The sequence below is a fragment of the Paralichthys olivaceus genome, chromosome 23, assembly GCF_024713975.1.
Source record: "Paralichthys olivaceus isolate ysfri-2021 chromosome 23, ASM2471397v2, whole genome shotgun sequence".
NCBI lineage: Eukaryota > Metazoa > Chordata > Actinopteri > Pleuronectiformes > Paralichthyidae > Paralichthys > Paralichthys olivaceus.
Genome location: NC_091115.1, coordinates 8,931,992 through 8,943,509, shown reverse-complemented (window position 1 = coordinate 8,943,509; position 11,518 = coordinate 8,931,992). Strand labels below are relative to the sequence as shown.

At 41.6% G+C, this 11,518-nt stretch overlaps 1 protein-coding gene across 5 annotated transcripts in view; it reads left to right on the top strand.

The window, feature by feature from the left end:
* The window catches only part of znf800b (zinc finger protein 800b), a 33,240-nt gene that overhangs the window by 1,237 nt on the left and 20,485 nt on the right, over positions 1-11,518 (top strand). The window contains exons 3-6 of one of the 5 annotated variants that reach the window (XM_069519995.1): positions 400-583; positions 1,117-1,253; positions 1,708-1,741; positions 5,633-5,657. The gene's annotated coding sequence lies outside the window, so the exon portion shown is untranslated. Of the gene's footprint in view, positions 1-399; positions 584-979; positions 1,254-1,707; positions 1,742-5,346; positions 5,458-5,632; positions 5,658-6,553; positions 6,964-8,448; positions 8,689-11,518 lie in introns of those variants that run through there. The other 4 variants (XM_069519994.1, XM_069519997.1, XM_069519993.1 and 1 more) reach the window with 4 other exon arrangements.

Genomic DNA, 11,518 nt, shown 5'->3' with positions numbered 1-11,518 from the left:
GTCTTCAGCTGACATTCACCCAGCACTGAGCATTCACATTCTCCTCTGCTTTGCACTTGTCATTACCTGCGAAACTATTTTCAACACGGTCAATCTTCATTTACAGATTTAGCTAAAGCAACTGCTCTTCTATGCAATTAGATTGAATATTATTTGTTATCTTAACTTGAAAATAACTGAACTAACAAAGTATATACATCCATTCGGATGTATATACTTTGTTAGTTTTAAACAAAGCTTATCTTAATGTTGAGTTTACTCATGTTTTGAAATAGCAATTGAACTCAAGTTCTTAGTTTGAACCACCTTGATAATTTTATGTTTTAAGCAACGAGCAGATTAAGAAAATAAGATAATAATAACATCTGAGGATAATGGTGTTCCCTGCCTCTCACCCAGTGTCAGCTGGGAACGGCGATGGATTTGCAGACAGCAATGACTGAGGATTGTCTTCTGTTCATCCCTTTGCGAACGCTCTTAGTCACCGCTGTGGAGAACGGCTAATTTGTCCTCAAGACTTGAGTCAAATGTGACTGTTGACCCCCAGAGATAGGTTACAAGAGACTGAGCCAAAAATAAAGAGGTAAATAAATAAAAAATAAATTTGACTATGCAGAGACTGAGAGTAGCAAACAGAGAAGAATTACACCTGCTTTTTGGAATGAGCATGTCCAAATGTTGAAATTATAAAAGTCCCTGTTTTACAAGAAAGATTTTGACATTGTTACAGTCCATGAAATTTCCACTAAAAATGTTTTTCCCCCAGTATATGGTTCAGATTGTTTTTCTAGGTCTTTGCAAAGAGACTGGTAACATTACACGTCTCACTCAAGGGGAAGTCTCACCCCCAAGTCTTTGTGAAACTTGGGTTATTGCAGGAAGACAAAGGAGGAAACGTGAGATTGAGAGAAAGAGATGGAGAGAGGACTTTGGATTTTACTAAAACTATTATGGCTAAATCCTTTTCTGATGTTGACAGTGTCGATTGAGCATTTTACTTCAAGAGTTGCACCGACTTGTTTGAGCCGGAGTACACAGACCAAGAGCTCCTACAAATTGAAGAGAGGGAGAAGCAACAAGCAGAGGTGGAAACTTCTCTTGTTCCTGTTGTTGCAGTGACCCAATGCCAACAGTGGAAGAACAGCTATGCTGTTTTTTCCACATTTTCGTGGACTGTCGCAGTTGCCCCATAAGATTGTATTTGAGCAACTGCCACCGGAGGCTATTTGCAGGACAGATTCCCAAAAGTATCTGTAAGTAGCATTCATTTACACGCCCACGTTTATAAACACCACCGGAATTCATCTTTAATATATGGAAGGGAAAATGTCAGGAAGAGGGAAGTGTAGGAAAAGCTCTAACAAACTGCTTTTCCTCACTCTTCACTTCAATGTTTGCATTTGAGCCTGGACTTCGACAGAGTTCTCTCACAAAATGAGCCGCCACATTATTATTTCATGATCGCTGTTACTCTCAGCGCTCTTAAGATCTCGCTCATATAAGCAAACAGGGTTTTTCTTTAACAAAAAGGAAATGAACGATCGAGCCCAAAATGCACTGTGTATTGTATTCTGTCTCTTTTATGTTGGGCAGCGCAGTGGATATAGTTGTGATTCAGTTTAATATCAAGGTTAGCATTTTTGTAAGAGCATATCTCGCTAAGTAAGGGGGGTAAAAACTGAGAGTGTGCATAAATCTGTTTTTCAGGAAAACCACTGGAGAGATTTGAGCATTTCAGGGGGTGAGTACAAAAAAATTACAAATGATTATTGTTAGTTTTCTAATCATGATGGGAGCTCACACTCCCTAGGCTGAAACATTGCATGTAAGGTCTGTAAACTGAAAGCACTGAAGCAATGGCTGCAAGCACATGTCCATTACCATCTATTACCGCTCCCCACACAAATCACTATGCGTCCAATTAGATTTATTTGAGCAGGACATCCCAGCAGGACGTTTCCTACCCACCACTCTCTCCTCCATGCTTTTTCATGGATGGAGGGGAACGACACAGACGAGTGAAATATGTCCCCCACAACATTGACACCTTGTGGCCAGGCTACCGCTCCACACAAGGCCAAAATGTCATCATCCGCATATTAGATCAGCAGCAGCACTCAGGAAGACGTTCAGTGCCGAACAAATAATCTCAGAAGTAATGAACTCCTCTCATTGAATCTGTTATTTATTCAGACGCTCCTGCTGAGGATGAACAATTAATTCACAGGTTGTCCTCTGAATTCAGAATTAGTGCAGTTTCCATTGATGTCGAGATGTGAGGAGGCCAACTGTGGTAAAGAAAAGGTCAAATATTTCATAAAAGATGTTTGCATTTGATTAGTGAGAAATCAGATTTTCATATTGTTTCACATTCATCAGTAATAATATTTTCCTTTATTGACAAATCTAATTGGAGGAAAGACGGATTTTATCAGTCTATTCTTCACCCTGTTTGTCTCTTCATCTCACTGGAATCCAGTTTCACCGCTCCCTCCATTCAAGTGCCACTTGTAGCTCGGCATCATAAACAGCCTATTTAAAATGACCAGCGTAAACAAATGATTTGCCAACAGAAAAGTGTCCAAACATGTCACTGTGCGCCGCGATAAACGCAGCCTGCATGTAACCGAGAAGATAAAAGCTCTCAGCTCTATTCGGGCCGCGGCCATGAATGCCGAGGAGTTTCTCCCCCCATTGCAAACAGCATTCTTATGATAATGGAATAATGCTGGTGCTTTAGTTAATTGTGTAAAGGCGATAGTGGTGGGCACCTTTTGTTGGGGGCTCTCGTGAGTTTAAAGGAAGGAGCTGGCAGGGATTATAAATTCCCCCCCAACAACTGAACTTTATACCCACTTTGCATTGAGTGAGTTGAGTGTCTTTCTTGATTTGATGTTTTAAGATTTTTGTGCTTTGTATAGAGCATTTTTGAGATGAGATAACTAAAATGTTGCCTAACCTGTTGACTAAATAAGAAAGTTCTTGATGAATATCTTAAGAAGTTGCTGAAGGATGTGTCATAACAGGTGTCGCACAACAGTTTATTCACAAATTAAAATGGAATCCTGTGCTGGATAAAGGAGAACAGCAGCTCAGTTTAAGCTGGACTTATCTTAACTATACTCTTGAGGCAAACTCTGACGGGGGATATTTACTGGCTTCACATTCTGTACTTCAGGGCACTCAGCTGATCTCACTGCAGGTAGGGTTTGATTGCCTTGCTCATGGGCTAGTAAGACAGAACTTGTGATGGGCTCGTCTTACAGCTGCCATGAAACACTATTAAGTAGAATGGCACTCAGTGGAGCGTATACCTCCACTGAGGCCCTGCAGTCCCCTTAAATTCAATCAAGCTGCAGCAAATTCCAGTTTCAGATTTAGAAAACTTTATTAATCCCAGAGGGGCAATTCGTTACACCGTCTAACCCATTCATGTAAATGCAATGAAAAAGAGTAAATAGATTTGTAGCCACAATCAGACATCAACATCCAAATGACCAGTGCACAAATCAACAACTTGAAGTGTTTAGAAGAAGGAATGAAGGAATCAGAGCAACAATTTGTTTTACGAGGTGCAACATAATAGCTCTCGCTAAGACAGAAACTTCCCCCAAGAGTACATGATTATGACAGCTAATGTTTTCTGGACCACCCGATTCTTCCAGAGGGAGCACAGGTCTTTTTGCTGGACGCCAATGATCTTAAAGCAGATCTTAGCAATAGAATTTAACAGTGTTTGACCTGAAAACGATAAAGGACTTTTGATACAAGACTGATAAAAGTTGTTCCTACAGGTACAGATATGTCCATTTGCAGCTTTTCTCCAGGTATGATTCTGGCTTTAGGTTTGACGCTGTACTTCTGAAATGTCACACACTTGTAAATATCAGTCTCTGAGTACTTTAATCAAGGTCCATGAATTATTCTCTGAGAAAACAAGTAAAATGTTTTAAAAAAACCTCCTTATCTTGCAATGTTGAAGAAAGTGGAAAAGATCCTCAGTCCGCCCCCTGATCCGGATCCGCACCAAAATTCAATGGCTTCTTTTCTTACTCGTCCTCCACACCTCTACAAAATTTCATAGAAATCTGTTGAGTAGTTTTCTGTATAATCCTCCTAACTAACAAACACCAAAACAAAACCTCCTTGGCAGAAGCCCACAACCTTGAGTTTCCAAAACTAACAGTAAAACAGAAAATACAGAAGTATAACAATGAGGTGATGAATTTCAGATACACCATAAAAAGTATATCATTGGTTAAATGTTGTTATTTCTTGAGGACAACTTGCATTATTGTTTGGGAAATTTGGTTTCAGGCCACCAAAACTGGAAACAAGTGTTGCTTTTGTACCACACTGTGAAGCTTCTGTTATACTAAATGCCTAAAAGTGTTGTATTAGATTTCAGAGTAGTAGTCTATTAAGTATTACTTAACTTAGTTAAACTTATTTGTTATTTATAACTATACTTAAAAGTGAACCTCTGTGTATTATAGAACCTCACTAGTGCCCATTTATGTAATTATTATCCATAACTGACTTGTATTTCTCCTCAATGTCTTCATATGCTTAATAGTTGTGTAAAATATTATTTGAGTGTGGGCGTCACCCCATTAGAGTAGATGTCATGTTTGAGAAAAATGCTTTGCACTGATGTACAGTGTTGATGCACTTATAAGGTTTCATAATTTTTTTAAATACAGTCTTTGATTTTTATTAGAAGCTCCACATTCTACCCTTACCAAAAAAAAACTTTTACTTAGCGACTGCAAACCCATCTTTCTCGATTTTCTTCCCAGAATTCACCACAAGTATAACCCGTTTCTCTGAAGCGCCATGTTCTCACCAATAACACATGTTCTCCAGATAAGATAAGATAAGATTAGATAAACTTTATTATCATGAAGAAGATGATTATGTCAGCTCGCTCCAAGATCACAGTAACAGTACAACATGCAGTCGAGTACAATAAAGTAAAATAGACTGGGACGTAAAAGTTTATTACTGACAATAAAATATAATCCTCACCTGCACCATCCTGCACTTACCTGTACAGAGCCAACTGACCAGGGTTGCCATATCTGCAGTTTACACACCGAACCGTGCCACTTTTGTCGAGTGTGCGTTTGTTGAATTTTCTTACATGCTCTGATTTTACATAGAAATTGAAGACGTGAATCATGTTTTAAAATAAAAATCCATATTTTAACAATATTATTTATGAATACACTGATCATACCGAACCAGATTTCAGATCACAAACCTGGCAACCCTGCAGGTGGCACCAATTAGCTTAACTACCCTGATAGCAATAATATGGCTAAAGTAAATTAGCCTCATGTTTAATTCACATATTGAATCACTGCTCTGCTTGTTTGTTAAGTTTTATTTATTTGACATGAATTAGATTTCAATGACTTCCAGCTGAACTGATGAATTCTCTATTCTGGAAACAAGGTAAGGGTTAGCATGAAGAGCTTGTTTTAGCAGCTTTACTGTAGTTGTTTGATTCATAAATCATATCTGTAAATTCGTATCTTTTTAAAAACACAATGGAGCTAAAGCTAAACAGTTGTACCACCTCTCTTTGTGGAGAAATAAGAATGCTAACCCAGCTGTTTTGTGTTTGCAGCAGTTGCTGACCGAGGACTCTGCAGGTAAGCTAACTAGCTTTGGAGAGAAATGGCAAAAAGTTTAAAAGAATATTTCCACAACTGTAATTTGTTTAAGCAGAAGATCTTAAAATATTACTAAATTCATCGGGTGGTAGTTTTGATAAGTTGTAAACTATTTTTACGCTTAAAAAAAAAGTTAAAGTGAAGCTAAACACTTGATGTGAATTATAAAGCTAACATCCTCTCTGCTAATGCTAAATTGACTTACACTGTTGACATTAGCATAAAGTCCACTTTGTAAATAAGACATGATTAGATGTTTGTTTTGAACGGTTGTTTCCGGTGCAGTTGTGTGTGCTCACACTGTGACTTGATGAAGATATAACCACGAACAAATAGTAAATTACAATTGATGCTATTCTCAGTGTTTGGTCAGTTTGACTCAGTGGCACCTGTGTGTGCTCCAGATGTTTGGAAACGAGACTGAAACCTCTGGGGTCAGTGTTAATGGAGACGATGAATCCATCATCACTTGTAACCAGAGTTAAGTGAAGGGTTGTCGGTGGATTCACAGTTAAATGAAGGGGAAGCCATCACCATTCATTTCCATGCTCTCACTGGCACATGGGCAGGAAGTCATGTTTGACATGTTGCACATAATAAACCTGTTCCTTAGTACTTTTATAAGAAAATAAAACGTCTCAGATAATAGTTGATCATGCTTGTAAACCCTCTTTTATTATAGCCATATATTATAGATACAATACGTTTTTTATCTTTAATCAATACAAGCCATCCATTGTTGACGCATGTCTGGCTTTAACTTATGGCTGAGTCTTTTAATAGTGACTCTGGTGGATGAGTATTTTATTAACGTGTTGGTGAAAAGTATTTTGAGCGTGGCGTTAAGTTTTGGGAAGGTGTAACCACCCCCTGGCTTTATTTGGCGTTTGCGTCGTGGACACTCGGTGGAGAGCTGTGTGCACCGCTGCGCGTTTTGGGTCAAAATCGTCGCTTTAATCGCAGCATTTGATTCAAAGTTTAAAAAATATACAACTTTTCTTTGTCGAACGAGGTCGATTCGTTTCGTTTTGTCGCATTGTCGCGCTAAATCGTCCGTATTTCCCGTTGGAATTGGACGTAGAGGGTGCACCTTTGCGCAGAGACCGGTTTAATGCTGAGAGGCTCCTCTGGGTGCACAAAGACAGCGGCTCGCAGAGGAACTTGTTCAGAGTGAACCGGGGACGCTGGGAGGCGAAATAAACAAGCTCCGGACCAGAAGTAGCCGCCGCCGCGCAGTTCTACCCCCGTAAACACACGATCCATCCACTCGTCAACGATACACAAGGTAAGGACTTGTTTTTGATGCGTTTTGGTGAGGCTGGAGCGCTGCGGAGCGGACTAAACCACCTTCGCTTTGGCTTGCCGAGCATGGTTGTTTTTGCAGAAAATGGCGTCATCGCCCTCTTGTTTCTGCTTGGCCGCGGCGGGGAGAGGAACACTTTCCGAGACTTGTAGCAGCCTCTACGTGTGGCGTGCACACCCTGAAAGATCAAATCTGTTACTCAGATGTGTTTTATTCAACAGTAAATCGCCAAATGTCAGATAGCGCACGATTTCGCTCGGTAGAAGGACGCGCAAAGATGGAAGGGTCACCGGTCCTGTGCGCCAAGCTGCTTCTTGGAAAAGGTGGCACGGAGCCGCAAAACGCAGCGTTTTACATCCATAATAATGCCATCCTCTGCGGCTTTAGGCTAATCCAAATGACCGAGGATGGTTTAGTGTTATTACCAGAGTGGTGATGGACGTATTTATGGGAGTGCTGCACCTTGTCTTTGTGTGTATTTTATTCGGGTTTGCTCGTTTTTACGCCGCACTCCCCTTCCATGCTGCAATCGTTATGAGGGGCCTCTCTTTCACGGCGTGAAAGGTGCATTTTATACTTGGCTTTTTTTCCTTTGATCAAGTTAAGCTGGCCCTTTGTTGCCCAAAATAGTGGCGTTTTTAGGCTGACAATATAACCGTGTAAAAAGAGATTTTCGGGGATAATGGGGGCGATGCAAATCGTGCCATGAGAACGGCGACTGCCCTGCGCTCTGGTTCGCTGCTTGCCAGACGAGGACAGGCTGAATGAGATAGAAAAATAAAAGTCTTTTGGACGAATCACATAGTTTGCACAAAACTGGGGAAGTCCGGCGCTGCGCAATGATTGTGCTGCTGCTTTGCGCAGGGAGCACAGTGGCAGCTGCTGTAACCGCCGCCACCATTTCGCCGCGATATTTTTTGTGTGTGTTGGCCAACCTTTTGTAAATAGTTGGGGAGTCTTGGATAAAAGAGCACAATAGTATTCATGCGGGCCCTTTATGGCCTGTGAATGCGGTCTTAAGTCCCCACTCTGGCTGTCCTGTCTTTCCCCGTCAGCTACGTGCATGCGTCCTAGCACTGGCCACCACACATCCACCACAGCGAGGCCACTCCGCTCCGAGTGCAATACGCTCCGCTTGGTTCTTCCTGTGTCCAAAAGTCGAGAAGCGATCGTGCGCTAGGTGTCACGGTGCAGGCCATCACGATCAAATCGAAACAACAAGGAAACATCAGCCCACGGAGACGGCACATCGCTCGCTCCGTGCACATTTTCATTAAGTTTCCTGAGTTATGCAATCGCATCCCCGTAGAGCAAACTGCTTATCCGCCTTTATTTACCCGTCACCCCCCATCGCATGGATAAATCTGTGTGTAATATCTGAATTGGACCGGTCCCCGCGGCGGAGGCACGGAATTGGGAAGATGTGTCATTTGCAAATCACCCAGTGCCATTTGCGTCACAGCCCGCGGCCTCGCACGCCCATGGGGGGCGATGGAGTTGCAAATGGAGACTGTGTGTGTGTGTATGTGTGTGTGTGTGCTGACGCTGCCCCAGCTGAAAGGGAACCAATAGACACGGACTCCGGGCGGCAACAATCGCCGTGCGCCTCCACTCTCCAGCAGTGCACCGACTTGGGATTGTGTGTGAACGCGGAAGACCGCGCAGCTCGTTCGGGATGGTGTGTTTCCATCACACTGCCTGGGATGCGTAAGTGGACGCGGACACACTCTGGTTAGACCTGGGCTCGACAGGCCAGTCGGAGAGGAGCACCACTCCGTCCCTCATGGTGCTCGGTCCATGTGGCTATTGTGGAGTCGCTCATGTGTGGATAACTGTCTCTCGGCCGGACTGTGACGATAGGACCGTAAAGCTTTTATGAACAGCGCAGAGAATAAGGCTGGATTATGATTCGGACACGGGATAAAAACACGTCGTGTTTGTTTCGCCCGCAGCGCGCCACGCGTTTGTGGTTTGGAGATAAGCAGGGCGTTTTTATCCAGGAACGTCTTGTTTGTTGCTGTTGCGCTTTTGGGCACTGCGCATGGTTTCATTTCACCCAGGAGAGTCACTCACACACCTCTAACAAACAGGCAGAAAGTCCTGAAAATCACATAATAATATAACGTGTAGATTATGTTATTATGCTGAATATATATATACATGTATGGAGACAATATGGGGAAATATGTCCACTTTCTGTACTTTGTTAAAAGATGATGTGAAATCAATCAACCAGGTAGTGAATTGGAGGCAGGTATCCTTATGGCTGAGATTAAAAAAGACACAAAACTAGTCAAGCTGTAGAGATTCCTCCCTGCACCTTGACACACATTCCCTAAGGTAGCGATTCAACCCAGATGGCAGCAGGTAGCCTGCAGCTATGGACTATTATTTAATTATTTAGAATTTAAGGTTTTCAAATTACTGCACAGCCAAGTGCCGCTTTGAACCCACACTTGGCTGTTATTTTTAGTCTGTGATTGAGTGATAGGAAACTTTACAGAAACAGAACCTAACCTGAACAGATCAGCCCACCAACATCCACCTGACTAACTCAGAACATGACTGACTTTGACAGAGTGGAGATGGCCAGTCTAACCTTGAGGAGGACATTGAACAGAAAACTAGGACATGGGTGTAGATAATAAAAAGTGGGTTATAAGGAACTAAAAATGCCATAAAAAGATGGGTCTGAAGTTTACATATTTGTCCTGCAAATAGTTTGTACTTGCTCCTTCTTGAATTGTATGTGTTTTCCATCTATTTTCATTCAACCCTCTTACAAGTCTTTTGCTTGCTGGCTGTTGTCTCGGAGATTAGTCTTTCCTTATTAGAACAGCACCTTTGATTCTTCCTGGCTCTCTACCTTGATTAAGTTTCCCAGTCGTCATTGGTTTTTACCAGAGCGGATGCCGACTGCAACCGTTTAATGATGTCAGTGTGTGATTCAGTCACTGTAATGATGTATGGTTGTGTTCAGTCACTGAGTCAGCTCATCGGACCAATGTGCAAGTTAACTCCGTCAACAAACCCATTAACCCGCCCGTCACATAACTAGTTAGGCAAACAAACAGGGAGGCGACCAGGGAAATGAGTGTCAGTAGGTCGGTCAACTAGTGATGCTGAAGTGTGTGACCTGCAAACCAGGAAGAGAACAGTTGCCATCACTTGATACAGGTCATACATTTCTCTACAGTTTTAGAAACTTGTTTTTCATGAACATAGGCTGCATTTCACCACCTCGCCTGAAAATGCCCACACATCTCTCCGGATATCAATTTGGTCTGTTTTAAATCAACACTATTTAATGCACTATGGATAATTTCTTTTCATATCTGATCTTTTTAAGTATCAGTGCTACTTTTGCCAAATCCATCTTTTGTGTAGCTGCTGTCCCACCACTTAATGTGTCCAGATTTGATTGCTTGATGAATGTTATCACAAAGAAACAAGTGAAGCTTATAGCAGCTTTTAAAACAGTATATTTATTTCAGCCCTGTGAACTTTGTAGAGCAATGCATGCTGGACAAAGACTGAAATGTTGCTGTTAAGGGGACTGAACACTATTTCTGTAGTTTGGGGTGTGTGTGTTTGGACAACTCTACTGTATGTGAGCTCTTGCACACCTCAGGTATTTTCCCATTTGCAAAGAAATCCCTGCAGAGAATAATTTGTTGGTACAGTGTGTAATGTTTGGGAGTTTCCTGATTTAGTTGTAAGATATTTCTACACTTTCAACAACTGGTGTTTATGAGGATGTTACATTCGCCTTTACAAAGATCATATTTTATGTATTTTAATGTAGTGTCCCTTCTTGCTGCCTTTACTTTTCTTAATGCCCCCCCCCCTTTTTAATTTACACCAAATTTATTTTTACAGCTGTCAAATCCATCAGTCCGCTAAACTAAGCATGTTTAACTTTTTCAAGTGTTGTTTGAAATTCGTGTGCAGTTCACACAAGTCAGGACGCCAGACGTCACTCCCGTTACACTCGTGCAAGGCTAAATTTTTTTCTTTTGATGACTGCATTGCATCACATCTTCATCTTTCTCTCATATAAACTCACACAAGCTTTAAACATGAAGTTTAATGTTGTGGCTGCACTTTTTAAGGGTGGGATCAGTAAGTTGTTTCTGAAACACTTTTCATTGTATTTGTTGAATCCTGTTCACATCCTGAAAAAGAAAAAAAGTGTCTGTGCCCCTCGCAGGGCCGAATTAAATGATTGGATGTCTTCAGCCAGGGAGTCTGAAGTAGAGACGAAAGCCAGAAGTTAGCGAGGAAGTCACGAAAAAGTCAGCTTCTAGCTGTTGTCGAGGGGGAGTCACTCTGACAAAAGGGCTGACAGGAGGAGGTGGGATGTATCAGTTGCATATTTTCAAAGTGTAGCCTGCTCTTACTATATTTTCCAGGATTATCAACTCTAGCTTTAAGTTACGTGGTTTTAAACTTATATCATCTATTTTTTATTTAAACTACAGAGCCTTAGTTAAATTTGCCTTCATTAGAAGCTGACAGAGTACAATGGGAAAATGAG